The sequence below is a fragment of the Lissotriton vulgaris genome, chromosome 2_1 (assembly GCF_964263255.1).
Source record: "Lissotriton vulgaris chromosome 2_1, aLisVul1.2, whole genome shotgun sequence".
NCBI lineage: Eukaryota > Metazoa > Chordata > Amphibia > Caudata > Salamandridae > Lissotriton > Lissotriton vulgaris.
Genome location: NC_141687.1, coordinates 1,986,889,030 through 1,986,902,053, shown reverse-complemented (window position 1 = coordinate 1,986,902,053; position 13,024 = coordinate 1,986,889,030). Strand labels below are relative to the sequence as shown.

The 13,024-nt window shown below is 39.4% G+C and overlaps 1 protein-coding gene across 6 annotated transcripts in view; it reads right to left on the bottom strand.

Annotated features, from left to right (window-relative positions):
- Positions 1–13,024, bottom strand: part of TP53BP1 (tumor protein p53 binding protein 1) — a 1,075,988-nt gene that overhangs the window by 310,130 nt on the left and 752,834 nt on the right. The gene's annotated exons all lie outside the window — the stretch shown is intronic.

Here is a 13,024-nt window from a genome sequence, read left to right as displayed (position 1 = left end):
ATGAGTGTCCTTTTCCGAGTCGATGGTATTTTTCGGATCGACTGGTGTTTTCGGAGACGGTGTCTTCGGGTAGACAGGCTTTTCCGGCCTCGGCGTGGATTTCGGTACTGCACCCTTTGCCGGCTCGACCGTTTTTGGAACAGTAGGCCTGTTCGGGTCGACAACCTTCTTTGGCTCTGCGCCCTTTGGTTGTTTGCCTTTGTTTGGTTCGACAACCTCACTTGGGCCGACAATTTTTGGCTGGGCGGCCTTCTTAGGGTCGACAGTCTTTTTTGGTTCGACGCTCTTTGGCTGTACGGCCTTTTTCGGATCGACGCCCTTCGGGTCGACGACCTTCTTTGGCTCAGGAACCTTCTTTGGGACGATGGTACTGGGCCCTGGGGTCTCAGGAGGTTTCGGAGCCGAGACGGATGGCAGGGCTTGCAAAACTTTTTTCTGATCTTGGCTAAGGCCTTTTGGCGATGCCTTGACCGGAGCCTTTGGTAATGGGGTAGTTGGTGTCGGGGGTAGGGTACTCACGACTTGGCACGGTGGGATGTCGTCATCGGAGTCCGAGTAGTCCTCGACTGTGACGATTTCCAGGTCCGAGTCTGGAGCTTCCTGTAGTTCCTGGTCATCATTTAAGATGTTGTCCGGGTCCGGTGCCTGTCGCTGCATTTCTTGCCTAGCGACTCGTCAGTTTCGATTAGTTTTCTTCGATCGAAACTGGGCACAGGCTGGACAGGTTTCTTCTTTATGGTCTGGGGAAAGGCACTTGTTGAATACTGAGTGCTTATAAGTATGTGGGAACTTGGAGTGGCATTGTGGGCACCTTTTAAACGGGCTTCTTTCCATCGACGGTCGACTCACGTGGCGTCGAAAGGGCCCAACGGCCCGCGTCGACGACCGATTTGAGATGGAAGGCTGGATCGAGTAGAGAGGTACCGAGCGAGAACAGTACCCTCGAATCGAAGGCCTTTCGGCCTTTAGAAAAGTTTTGTTTTTGATTCCAAAGTTGGAGTATAGGAGTTAGCATCCGAACCCAATGGCTGAAAAAAACAATCTGAGGATGGAGAAGATGCCCATGCGCACTGTAGTCCAAGGGAGGAGTCACCTATCTCGTGATACTTCGAAGACTCTTCCAAGACAACAAAGTGCAATCATCCGGACCCAACACTAGGCGGCGATCTATGCACAAGATATGAATTCAGCAGCCCACATGCATCGAACACTTTCGTCCCTCAAGATCCTAGGAGGTTTCCCTGTCCATGATGATTAGTACTTTCAGTTGCCTCCCAGAGTCCATTCTTTTTTCTGGCTCATGTGAGAGAGATCCTAGAACACAATGGAGTTTTTCAGAAAATAGAAACCTTTGTCCCTGAAAATTGGCCTTTGTCATCTTGCTTGATTTCTTCACTTCACACCTACTGAATGACTCTGATTTTCTTGCATTTTATAGGGATTTTATTGTCAGAATGCCTTCACTTTTAGTGAAATGTCCATCTTGTGGCAGCATGAAAGCAGCCAGTAGTACACATAAGGTGTGTGTGATGTGCCATCCTTCCACACATATTGTGAAAGAATGTGAAATGTCCAAAGATGTCAAAAAGAACATTAACATACAGAGAAGGCATTAGGCTGAGAAGCAAGCTGCAGTATATGATGGCTAGAAAGAAACCGCAAAGGAACAAAAAGTACAAGCAGACCTGCAGCATGAACTATCAAAAGAGAAGGATAGATCAGCTTATAAACACACCCACAGATATAAATCTAAAGAGAGGAGGCCGAGGAGAGACTGCAGAATACAGACATACCATACTTGTTGACACCCGCGTGTTCACCACTGTTGAATGCTTTAAAGCCCTCAGTGTAGGCAGCAGTGCAATACTGCAGATTGTGAAAGCCATCACTGTCAAGACGTTACCAGACAACGCCATTTTACTCTCCTTTGAGGTCAGAGTCCTATATCACTGGCAACGCATTCTCTGCAGAAATGGAAGCATACTTTAAGCCAACTGTTCTAAAGCAGGAGCAACTGCTTTAGGATAATTTTAAAAAGAAAAAAAAATGAAATGGACCCAGCTTCTCAGAGCTAAGAATTGACATAGCTCATCTAAAGAACCATCATCTCCAACATCCCATTGTCTCTTCTATTGTGTGTTCACTTAATTTTTACAGGCAATACCATTGCAGCTATATATACTTTTACCACCATCCAAAAAATACCAGGAAGGAGAAGAATGGGCTAAATATTACTTCAGTGAAGAACCATGATTTTCACTGATGGTGATAAACACTAGAACAGAGCTCATCCCTGCTAGAGAGTAAATGAAGACCCAGCCGAAGTTGTGAAGCATGTCTGAAAGACATCTGGATTGGATCTTATTAAACTTGCAAAGGATTTGAGAGCTACATTAAAAAACATGAGAAACATATGAATTATTGCATTTCCTTTTAAATTCAGTGCCGTGAACAATCCCAATACTCAGATAAGCTCCGCTTCCTGGCTGGTATGTATTCATCTTATTATGTCTAAGTCAGTACTCCATGGGAGAATTAAATTCCTACCATGATGTTCTAAGAAAGCACCACCATTGCAGGGGCTGTAGCGCTGCCTGGGAAAGAGTGACTTTTTTTCTCCCAGACACTTTTGAGTTGGTCCACTGTCCTAGAGATAAGGGATCACAAAATCAAACTATAATTCTGTACAAAGAAAATGGAGGATACCATACAGACCCATAGTGAAAAAACTGGGGGAGCAGTGGGTAACTGAGTATATTTTGAAGAACAGGGTATTTCTATTGACTTGACCTAAGTCTCTCCTTTAAAGAAAACACTTTTCCTTTTTGTGTATCCAGTGGAAGACTCACAAGCTGGAAATTGTCATAAAATCTTTTTCAGCTTTATGGAAAAATTGTGTTTTTATTTTTACTATCCAGTCATTTAGGTACAAGCATATGTATTTATTTTGTTTTCCTTTAAAAAACAAGTATGCAAGCTGATTTGAGGTTTAAAGGTACAGCCTTCTATTGGTAATGGTGTTTTCCGACCACAAAGCACAGAAATGTCCAATGATTTCCTGCAATTGGAATGTGCATCCAATACCCTTACAATAAGTGGTGAATATCCGGTGCACCACCAGCATCATCATTTCTAATTTTACATCTATCTTTATGGTTTTTACCTACAGTACGGGGCTGCGTTCTTGTTTCAAACTTCTTTGCAACTAGAGTGTATCCTCAAAAGGTACAGTTAACTTGGAACTGCTTCTATCATTTGCTTTTGTAGAAGGGTGTTGGATTCTGCAAGAAGATCTTGATAGAACATTTGAAGATTATTTAGTAGTATGGTGGGCAGGTGTGTTTTGAAGCACCATTCCATGCAATATGCAGTACCCATCTTTCTTTGGTTATATTTTGGCCATCTATGAGATGACTTCCACTACTTCACCACACCAACAGGTAGCAGGCGATTGTCCAGCTGCAGCCAACAGATGCTGCCCATCTTTTCTGAGGGATGGTCTCCGCTGTGGCTGTTGATCGCAACACTGAGGAAGTTGATCCTTTTACCTAATTTTTTCCCTCTTGCAATGGTTTCTTCAGTTCATAGTCAGCCATCTGATGTGTTATTTTGTGGTACTGCTCCTGCAAGGGAGACAGATGGCACCAGCCCACTCCACGGTATGACATTCAAGCAGACTGGCTATGGCTTCAATGCTCTCCCAAAATGTCAGAGCTCCCCTCTTCGCTAAAATGCCTGTAGATCCAACATAACATGCCACTAAACATTATTATGGAAAAAATACGTCTTATCATTTGTGGTAAGAGGTGAAAAAGAAACATGCGAATTTCCCCTGCACATTTGCCTAAATCTACTGGGTTTTATAAGTGACACCACTAAATACATAGCATGAGATATTGATGTATTATCAACCTTTATCAAATATTGACATTATATAATTACTACAACCAACAAAATAATTAGCAAAAACTATACATTTATGAATGAGAATGTGAACACCAATTAATGAATAAATGAATGCCATGAGCATCTCAAAAGCAGTAAAAAGTAAATCTCTTGGCAGGTGCTTGTATTCCTTATTGGTGGTATAAATGTCAAGGGAGCAGATAGTAACTTTTGAAGCTTTACTTGAATTTAGATGGGGCGACTCTAAGAAAGGAAGGATTCTGCTTGGGTCTGAAATATCGGTATTGCTGTTCTTAAGGAGGTCAATAAGCCTAAGAGTGAAGTGGTGTATTTTAGTTAGAGTTTAAAAGTAAATCCTGGAACAGAGCGATGTTATTCATTTATGAACATCACAAGGGTAGCCCTAAAGGTGATGTTGAGAATGTAGGGTGTGCTCTCTAAGAACATGTGTGTCACTGTGCCCGGAAAAATAATGTACCTCTTTGTCAATTGGAGACTCTAGCAAAGTAGGTCTCCTCTTATGGTGACTCTCCTTTTAAGAATTACTATGTAAAAATAACAATCTGCTGTGAACTTTGTCGCTTCATAGGGAGACAGCTGTAGGAGCTTTGACATCAGGTGTCTCTGGTCTCCTTTTAGGGAGATTTATGTTCCAACAGTCCTACTTGGATACTGGAAATAATCAAAGTATGATACAAAAGAGCATCTGGCACGATTTTCAAGTGAACTGACGCAATATCAGAATGACCGATTGGTGCCTTTTATACTGAGGGGGATGCCACATGGTCTTTGGACTGTAATTCTTAGAAAATGCCTTGATTTTGATGGCTTTGACATCTGTTGCCATATTGAATGCTATGATAGTATCCTCGATGTGGAGTATCCTACCAGCTAGGTTCTCTTTCACGTTCAGTAGGATTTTCAAGTTTTTCGACCGTGAGCAACTTGCCAGTTTACCATTCATCAACCGCAAATGGCGAAAAGAATGTGCTTTTCCCCTCACATTGTTTCTCCTTGGCACCATCTCTGCAGGTGTTTATGGATGAGTAATGGTGGCTGACAGTTAAAGGAAACCTTTCTTTGGCCTTTCCATCTTATTCACCTGTGCATCTCGGTTTTTCTGCATCTTAATCTTCTTGTCTTCCTCGAAGTTCTTTTCCCAAGTGTTTTCCTGAATATCTATTACATTTTTTACAATTCTCCACAGTATGTGGATCTGGAAGGCAGACGATAAAGCTTGTGACTTGATATTAATCTTCAGTCTTCCACAAGCAGGGCGTGGCTTAGGCATCGAGTCTACTCTTCCGGTTTCTGGACCACGAAAACCAACTGCACAAGTGTCTGAAACTCTCCTTCATTGTATGAGACTTTCGCGGAGGTACGGAGTGAGCAAACAAGATGCCTTTTTGACTTTGTTCGACAGCCGCAACTTAATGCATGGAAGAATGTTATTCGTTTTTTCTTTTCACCTCAACTAGTGCGCAGTGTGGCTTCAATCAATATTTTAAGACTCCATCAACGTACTTTATTCTCTAGTATCACTAAATAGGTTTTCTTCTTAACTTCCTTCATGGCAATGCCCTGCATTAATCGTAGTGATGTTTATCATACCAATGGTGCATCTTTAGAAAGCCATAATCCTTTTAATATCCTGCAAGAGAACATGGAAGATGTTATCACTGAATCTGCTGGTACAAAGGGCTCGGCCTCTGCTATACCTCGTCTATGCTCCAAACAGGGTTCCAAAATACCCTCAATGTCATCCTCTACATCTGGTAAATGAGGGAAAGTGAACCCGCCTTCTCCTACTTATTCTTCATCTTCAATTTCCATGGAGCTCCTTCTTGACGAAATTTGCGCTCTTAAGCCGTATATGGAGGAAACCAACACTCTTCTACAGAGCCTTGAAGACAACTTGTCTCATACTGAGCAAAGAGTTGAGGACCTAGAGAAACGAATTGACTCTATTCAAGAATTCACAGGGCAGGTCCCCCTCATGCACAGAGAGATAGAGCAACATAAACAACAGGTTGAAAATTTTGAAAACCGTAATAGACGCAACAACCTACGCATTTATGGTCTGGTTGGAGGTCTCGAAGGTTCTAATCCAATATCCTTTTTTAAATCCTTTGTGCCAACTCTTCTTTATCTCCCTGATTCTCCACCATTGAATATCCAACTTACGAATCGCTTGGGGCAGAGCTCTTGTTTTTCATCTTCTTCAGAGAAGCCTAGAGGAATTATTTAATATTTTCTGGAGCACACAGATTTACTTAAGGTTTTCCGCGCTGCCAAACAACAAGGAAAGATCTCTGGGAATGGGTCTACCCTCTTTTTTGCCCAAGACTATGCCAAAACGACTGCTGATCGCCGGAAAAAGTTCTTGGATAGGAGACCTTCTCTTCGCAGCCTGAATGCTCGATATGGCCTGTTTCACCCCTGCATCTTCATGGTGAATTATAATAATAGGACAACAAATTACAGAGATCCTGCACTTCTCCAGCAATTTTTGAACACCTGCAGAGAACAATCCATGGACATACCTAGGCCATAAAGGTCTTGATTACTTCAATGCTGGTTGTTTGTTATTTGTGTGTTCCTATTTGTAATTTGTTTCATTCCTGATGTATTTTGTAATTTTGTAATATCCCTTTTTAATATATTCTCTTTTTTTCCCTCACCCAGTTACAGTTATGTGGTCCCTCGCTTTTTGTTCCCTTCATTTTTCCTAGATGATGTCCCCCTTGCTGTTCTCATCCTGAGGTCTTCCGTTCAGCGTCCTACCTCCCCTGGGTGGCTCCACCATCCCCGCTTTTATTGTCTTTTTGTGGTATGTCTCTTTGTTATCATATTTTTTCATCAATGGTTTGTTTGGTTCTGTCTCTCTGTTCTTTGTTGTGTTTATCCCTTTTACCTTTCTCTCCCTAATTTCTTGTTTCACCTTAAATACTGGTCTTAATTTTATCTTTTTTACGCATCTCATCTTCACTTCTTTTCCTATTCCACACGTTTCTGTATCTATATTTATTGTTTCTTTATGACAGTTCTTCAAACTTATAATTTGACATGTGATGTATTATTATTCACATACATGTATAACTGTGTCTCAAATTTTCTGATTTAATGTATATATTTAGATGCCGTTAAATATATCTTGGCATGTTAAAGGTTTGGGTTCTCCCATTACACGTCAGCTAGTATTATCACATATTGCAAGTTTAAAATGAGATATTGCTTTACTGCAAGAAATTCATGTAACAGACTCTGAGATAACTAAAATACAACGTCACTGGGTAGGTCACATTTTTGCATCTCCAGGTTCAGGAAAATATTCTCTGCCATAAACGTTTGGATGTTCAACTCATAAGTCAAGATAATGATTCTGAAGGTAGATGTGTTGCAGTGTCTTTACTGATTAACAAGGTTCCGTTAACCATTTTTAATATTTGCGCTCCCACTAGGCAGGATAAACTGTCCTGGCCCCAAATCCTTTCCTCTTTGATGTAATACACCGACTATTATGGGTGGTGATTGTAATATGATTATAGATCCTTTTATAGATAGAAGGTCTAATTCTAGATTCTCTCCCTCTTCCATGCATACTCAATTTACCTCTACTATCTCTCAAAGGTCTCTGTTACACTCCTGTAGACTTTGTCATCATACGTTACAAGAATACATCTATTATTCACCTGCTCACTCCTCAATCCCAGATAGCCTATCTCTTTATTTCCAAAGCCCTAACGCAGCACATTTCCCATTCTGACATTGGCTCTATTCAATCTCCGATCACGCTGCAGTTTCTTTAAGTTTGGATTTGATCCCTCCCACTAAAGGCACTAGGCGATGGAAATTCAATAATTCTCTTTTATTAGACTCTAAATTTACTTCAGCCTTTCTTGATTTTGCAGCCTTATTTTGTGCAGAAAATGGGTCCCCTCAGTTATCCCCTCAAATTATTTGGGATTCCTTCAAAGCTGCCTCTAGAGACTTTATTATTTCGTTTGTTGCCCAAAAACGGCGAGCGGTCTCTTAATCCATACAATTACTTAACACACAAATTAAAAGATTGGAACATTCCTATTATCTAACTACGAACCAATCTGACTTGAATGAACTTATTAAAGCCAAACTCTCTTTTAATAAACGTTCTACTGAATTTGGGAATTTGTACTTGGTTAAGTCTAGTGCTCAATATTACAGTGCACAAAATAAGTCTGGCAATCTTCTTGCTAATTATCTTAAAATTAAAAAGGAAAGTACTAACATTGAATCTATTGTATCTTCATCCAATATTACGGTCTATAAAGATGAAGATATTCTATCAGAGTTCACAAACTTCTATCAAAAACTTTATACACCTGAATCCCCCCTCAACCGACTGACATTGTCCAATATTTATCCTCCATTCCTCCACCCTCTTCTCCAGATGTAGATTTCTCCTCCCTAGAAGCTGATATACAACCTAAAGACATTCTTAAAGCCATTCAAGTACTCAAAAAAGGAAAAGCACCTGGGCCTGATGGCTGTACCATAGAATTTTATACACACTTTTCCAATCTACTCCTTCCCAAATGACATCAATTATTTGTATTCTTTATAGCATCCCAGAAAGCTGAAGAGACATTCCAAGAAGCTTTGATCTGCCTTCTCCCGAAGGAAAATAAAGATCATACATTGTGTAAGAATTATAGACCCATCTCTTTAATTAACCTGGATTATAAGATATTTGCGAAAACTCTTGCGCTCCGTCTGGATAACATTTTACCAAAATTAATTGGCAAAGAACAATGTGGTTTCATTAATGGCCACCACCTATCTGATAATAATCGTCTCTTCTTCAATGTTCTTAGTAAATCCCCATCTCATAGACAATCATTAGCAGCTGTTGCGCTAGATGCTGAGAAAGCATATGATAAGGTTAATTGGCAGTTTATTTTTTTCAACACTTGTCTGGTTTGGTTTTTACCCTAAATTTCTCTCTTATATCTCATTACTTTATTCTTTTTCTAGGTCTTTTATTCTAGCTAATGGCCTGGTTTCTTCCTCGTTTCCTCTCTTCAGAGGTGTCCGCCAAGGTTGCCCACTTTCCCCTCTCTTATTTATTCCCTTCCTGACAAAAATTTGCATGAATACGGATATCACAGGTTTTCCATATGGTGAGAAACATCTGAAACTTTCAGCAAATGTGGTCGACAATCTTTTATTCATTTCTAATCCTCAAACTTTTATACCAACTTTTTTATCAAAAGTCTCAGCTTTTACTTTAGTTTCAGGATACAAACCCAATGTTGATAAATGTGAAATCCTCCATTTAAACGAGCATTGTTTCCACACTGTTTTGACTTCCTCTTTTCACTGGAGCCCAACAAAGATCAAATACTTAGGCTTACGGTTCACACCCTCTATTAACCTCTTCAGTCCCACTACCGTTGGCCGACGGAGCCCCACCCACTCAATAGAACGCCCGCACCGCGGCGGAAAAACCGCTGCGGTTAAGGCGTTAAAGATACTGTATCACTAAATTAAAAAAATCTACAATGAAATTTAAATAACTCCACGACACGTTGGCACCCCTTATTTTTATCTTGGTGGGGTAGATTAGATTCTATAAAAATGATGTTAGTCCCAACAATTTTATTTTTCTCATCTAATCTCCCAATCAATATCCCTAAATCCTGTTACAAGAATATCTATAATATTCTATCAACATTTTTATGGCAAAACAAAAAATCTAGGATGTCTTTTTCCAAACTTAAGCAACCTAAAAATTTGGGTGGAGTCAATTTTCCTGATTTCTCTTCATATAATACTTCATTTTTTCTTAAATACTCTTCCTCTTTATTATCTGAAAATAGGATTGATTCAATATCCCACCCTGCCTTTATGGGTAGAGATTTAATGCTCCTTCTTTTACCCCTTCACATTTGAAGAATTTGTCCCCATATGTCATCCTTCCAAAAAACTTTCTCTTCCCATTCTTAAAAATATCTGTAAAATCTTTTATCCTCTCGTACTTGATGGCCTAGATGACAGTACTTGATTTCTGCAATCCCCAATTTGGTATAATAAACATATTAAAATTAGAAATAGGACTCTTTTTTTGAAGGATTGGATAGATCTCGGTCTTAAATGGACTCATCAACTTTTTCACGGCGAAACTTGTATCCCCTTCTCTATAATACAAACCAGTTTTTCTCTTCCTTCCTCCTATCACTCCAAATAAATTTTATTGATTGCAGCAGCTCAAAATTCCTATGATATCCTCACAACCTCCTCTACGCGTACCAAATCTTCACCCATCGCATTCTCATTTTTTCAGTCTTCCTCTTCTGCATCTCAAATTTATAACAAACTAGCTTATCCGTCGCGTGTTGCTGCGATCTCAGAAGAAAGGAAATTCAAGGAAACTCGTTATAACATTAAATTTACATTGGCCATTGTTACTGAAACGTATAAATTTTATTTTTCAAAACATTTCTAAGTGTGGCTTGAGCAGTGCATCCTCGATTGGCTTCCAATCTTGATTCTGGTTGCTCTCCTGTTTCATTGGAGCGGGCTTGAGCAGTGCATAATTGATCGTTTTCCAATCTTGAATCTCGTTGCTCTACTGTTTCATTTGAGCGGGCTTGAGCAGTGCGTGACCAATATGGTTTCAATCTTAATTCTCGTTGCTTGTTCGTTTGAGAAGAACGGGCTTGAGCAGTGCGTACTCGATCCGCTTCCAATCTTGATTCTCGTTGCTCGTTCGTTTGAGAATTATGAGCTTGAGCAGTTTGTATTCGAACAGCTTCTAATCTTGCTTCCTGTTACTCGTCCGTTTCTGAAGCTTGTAATGCCTTTTTCTTTCGTGCTTCTGATGTAGATTGACCAATCTATTTCCATTTGGGGGTCATAACTGTCGACGATGCTCGCAAATTCACTGTCTATTTCAGTATTTGAAAGATTATGAGGGCCCTGGGGGGCTGATTTAAAAAAAAAAAATTGACAGAAACCTTTGCAGGAGTGTACTCAACAACTTCCCAAAGTTTCATGGCGATCGGATGAATGGTGTAGTAATGCATAAAGGACAAACAGACAGACAGACATACTTTAGTTTTTATATATACAGACTAGCTTACCCGTCGCACGTTGCTGCGATCTCAGAAGAAAGGAAATTTAAGGAAACTTGTTATGATAACATTCAATTTACATTTTGTCATTTTTATTGAAACTTATTCATTTTAATATGGAAAACATTTTAAAGTGTTGTTTTAATTCTGTTTATTTATTCGAGTGCTGGTGGATGCACAGTATTTTTTGTTTTTCTGTCTGGTGCGTACACGAATAAATCAGAAGGTTTTCCGACGCGTGAGCTGGCCACATACAGTTGTCCATGTGAGAAGCACGGATTCTCCAAATCTAGTCCACACACTTACAGCGATTGTCTGTGTGCTTTGTTGATGGTCATTGCAAAAAAGCGAGTCGCACCGTAAACTGTAAATGTTCAGTATTGGAAAGATTATGAGGGCCCTGGGGGACGATATTTAACAATTTTTTTTTTTTTTGGCCAGAAACCTTCGCGGGAGTGTACTCAACAACTTCCCAAAGTTTCATGGCGATCGGATGAATGGTGTAGTAATGCATAAAGGACAAACAGACATACTTTTGTTTTTATATATATATATATAGATTAAGAGATACCGTTATTATTCGTGATAAATCCAAAGTAGAATATAACTGGGAATCTGATTTACAGGAATCCTTTGCTATTTCAACATGGGACAAACTTTGGATCAAAATAAGGAAATCTTCTAGTGGAGCAAATACTAAGCAAACGTTATTTTTCATATACAATACACTTTTAATTACTCCAACTAAACTACATCACATTGATCCCAATACTCCCTCTACATGTTGGTCTTGCTCGGCCCCTGTAGCAGACGTTAAACATATGTTATTTACATGTTCATCTATTCATGATTTTTGGATTAGAGTGTGGCGACAAATTAACAAAATTTTCCATACCCATATCCCTTTTTCTTTTTCCCATATTTTTCTAGGTAGCATCTGAGAGTTATGGTCCTTCTCCACTATTAACGTCTTCATTGTTGATCTGCTTATAGCTCTAGCATTTCAACAAATCACTAAGTCATGGAAAAATTCTTAAACGTTTCTTTTCAAGCCTGGTGTTATGGAATTTGTTATAATCACAGATTAGATAGGGCCTATGTTCACCCAATTACACTTGCTATTAAACGAGATTTATTGTGGTTGCCTATTACGGATTTCCTAAACGCATCTGCTCACGCCTTACCTCTACATATTCCTTGCAATGAAGAAGTATCCAAATCTCCTTGAAGTTAAAGGTAAATATCTGTTATCTAATTTTGCTTTATGTCTTGATTATATTATACGTTACTATTATAAGAATTAATGTAACTCAAGTGTTGTATTTTAAAAATAAAATCAGTCATATCATATCATTTGATATACTCTTCTCCCTCCCCTTCTTCCCCCCCTCCCCTCCCTGTTTCTTTCTTCTATATGGAATATTTACATTATATTACAGTTGTATATTGTGTCTCTTTTGCTATTATATCTTATATTCATATCCAATAAACTCTCTTTTAAAACTTGAGTCTTCCAAAGGCAGGACACTTGACATAAAAAGAAGGTATTGTCTACTAAATCGCTATAAAAAAAGAACAAAGTCTATTAAAGACTTTAGTTTTCAAAGTAGAACACTGAATCCAACACAAATACCACCTGGCAACGCAGATCATGCTGGATTCTTTCTACTCGACCTGAACCAAGTCAGATTTTCATATGGCGGATTCTTGTTACCAATGCATCACCTATTCCGGTATACAGGTACTCCCAAAGCAAGGCCCTGTTTTAAGAGCTAGCTAATGTGGCAATTATAAATGTGTCTGAGTTTGCCCACTGAAAAATACAACTTAGGGTACGTATGACTTAGACTTAATGTCTTGTCGAGGAGAGCTTGTTTAGAATTCTCAGCATAACATGGAGCTGTCCTGTGCATCTGCACACAAAGCAAGATATAGTTGAACACCAATAAAAAGGCCTTTAGGGCTATGCACGTGGCATTAAGGTCAAGAATACAGATGCAGCTCAG